Genomic DNA, 2,713 nt, shown 5'->3' with positions numbered 1-2,713 from the left:
CCCCGAGCTTCCCCTGCCCCTCCCTGTATGGGAACCCAGCACTCCTGGCCCAGCCTGTGTCTTGACAGTGGGGAGGGAGGCTGAGGGGCAGGCAGGAAGGGCAGAGCCCTGGCACACCTGGCAGTGGAAGGAGAAGCTGTTACCAGGCAGGGCAAAGAGCACAGGGAGCCCCACAGGTCTTCAAGTAGCACTCGCTTGCTCTCCAGCCACTGGAAGGAGCTGATGCCATGCTAGAGACATGGAAATTAACTCACAGCCCACCACCTTCCCCCCACCACAAGACAGCCCCGCCTGAAAGTAGGCATACTTACCTTAAAAAAAAAGCTCATACGGACAGGCAAAGGAACTGGCAAAGCTAATGCAATTTTGAAAAACAAGGCCAGGGGAGGTGGCTCATGCCTGTAATCCCAGCACTTTGGAAGGGTGAGGTGGACAGATCACTTGAGGCCAGCAATTGGAGACTGGCCTGGCCAACATGGCAAAGCCCTGTCTCTACTAAAAACACAAAAATTAGCTGGGCCTGGTGGCACACACCTGTAATCCCAGCTACCCGGGAGGCTGCATCACTTGACCCCAGGAGGCAGAGATTGCAGTGAGCCAAGATTATGTGCTCCAGCCTGGGCAACAGAGCGTGACTCTAACTCAAAAAAAAAAAAGAAATAAAACAAGAATAAAGTTGCCCCTATTTCAACACTTTTAATGCAGTGAATAAAGACTGTGATCATAGGCAGAGGGACAGACACTTCGATCAACAGGACAGAATGGAGACCCAAATTAAAGTGCCCAAGTGATTTTTGACAAATGTGCTCAAGCAATTCATGGGGGGAAAGGTGGCCTCTCTGTCACATGGAAGTAGGGAAATTGCACATCACAGGCACAGCAAGCAGGCAGGCAGAGAGAGAGCTCTTGACCTAGACTCTGAAGCCTCACCGTGTACAAACATTCACTCGAGGTGGATCACACACTTCAATGTGAAACACAAAACTGGAAAACTTTGGGGAAAAGGATTCTAAGAGAAAAGTTAGGTATCTAGGGCTAGGTAAAGATCTTTGAAGGCTTGACCGCAAAAACACGATCTGTAAAGAGAAGTGGATAAATTGGAAGTCATCAAAATAACTCATGCTCTATGAAAGACCCTCTTAAGAGGATGAAATGACTGAACACAGACTGGGAGTCTGATCCAGGACTCACATCCAGAACATATAAAGAACCCTCAAAACGCTTCAATAACTTGATTGGGCCATGATCAGCCTCCTGGCCTCCCCTCCCTGCCTAGAAGTTCCCAGGCTCCTGGGCGCCCTCTTGGAATTAGAGAATCTTTCGGGGTCCCCGGAGTGACTTTCCTTCCTGCATGTATGACAGGAAGGGGAACCCAGGCAGGAATTTGCAGACACTGTACTCGTCCTAATGGAATGGGCATCTATTGCATGAGACACATCACAAGCCACTGCCCAACAGCAGAGAGACTATGGCAAGGACAAGAGGGACATGCTGCATGGGGCAGGTTGCAGGCCAGAGTGCAGCCATGCTCCGGGGCCTCCCAGGGAGATGGGGTGCACGTCCAGGTGGGAGAAGAGGGCTTTCAGGACAAGAGGAGGGATGGCTTTCCAGTGCTGGGGCCAATTCCTCATCTTCCATCTCTCAATTCCACATTCTTCCTCCTCACTCACCACAGTCATGGGGGCTGAATTTCTGAATTCCTAAGACTCCGCTCTCCCGGGGAACTGGTGGCTGTCCTGCCCACCTCTTGGATGGCTCCTCCCATCCCTGGCCACATCCACCCCTGGATGCTTCTTACCCTCACACAGTCCCACAGCCAGCCCCGCAACTGAGCGCCCACAGTGTTTAGAATCCTGCAGCCGCTGGCCCCAGGCTTTGACTCCATGGGCTGAGGCCCTTAAGGACATCAGCAGGACCGAGCCAAAGGAGCGCCGCCCACCCAGCCAGAGAACACTGATGCAGGGAGATGGAAATAAGATTTAGTTACCGAGACCTTGTTTACACAAAAATATTCTAAGAGAACTCATAGTTGGGAGGGAGTAAACCAGTCTCTGTGGCCAATGGAGAGAGGCTTGGGACAAGTGGGGTCATGGAGAGGAGCCAGGAGCAGAGAATGAAAAGCAGGAAGTTTCAATGTATGTAGTTTAAATGACCTGGCTCAGCAGGACCCCAGGGGTTCCAAGTCCACTCCTGGTAAGGCCCTGAATAACTCATCTCTGCAGGCAGCAGGGAGCCACTGCAGGTGTGGCTGGGAGGGAGGGTCATAATGAATAGCGGATTTGAGAGATTCCTAGGGCATTTTCTTCCTAATCTTATGATGGGGTTAGGTAAGCAGCCTCGGCCTCAACCCCGCTCCTGCTGCCGCCTCTGCCCTCAGATTCTGCCTCTGGGTCTCCAGGCAGAGGTGCTGCTGCCCCGGAGAGGGTGCTTGACCTTCCAAGGGTTCCCACTGCTCAGAGGCACACAATTTAGCATATAATTAGAGCATTGAACAGGGAATACTGTGCTAGTTCCTAGGAAACATTTCCTCTGGGCACAGTCCGCTGGATATGCTGCAATTGCACCCAATGGCCCACCCACAGGCTTTGATATCACAGATCCATTTTAGACCCTTTCTCACAAAGGAATGGAAAGAAAAGAAAGTTGAATGCAAATTAAGTACACTCTGTCACAGCCTCGCTATCAGGGTTTCCTGGATCTACAGCACATAAAT

This window comes from Gorilla gorilla, chromosome 4 (genome assembly GCF_029281585.2).
Source record: "Gorilla gorilla gorilla isolate KB3781 chromosome 4, NHGRI_mGorGor1-v2.1_pri, whole genome shotgun sequence".
Taxonomy (NCBI): Eukaryota; Metazoa; Chordata; class Mammalia; order Primates; family Hominidae; genus Gorilla; species Gorilla gorilla.
Note: the sequence above shows the minus strand (reverse complement) of the source record.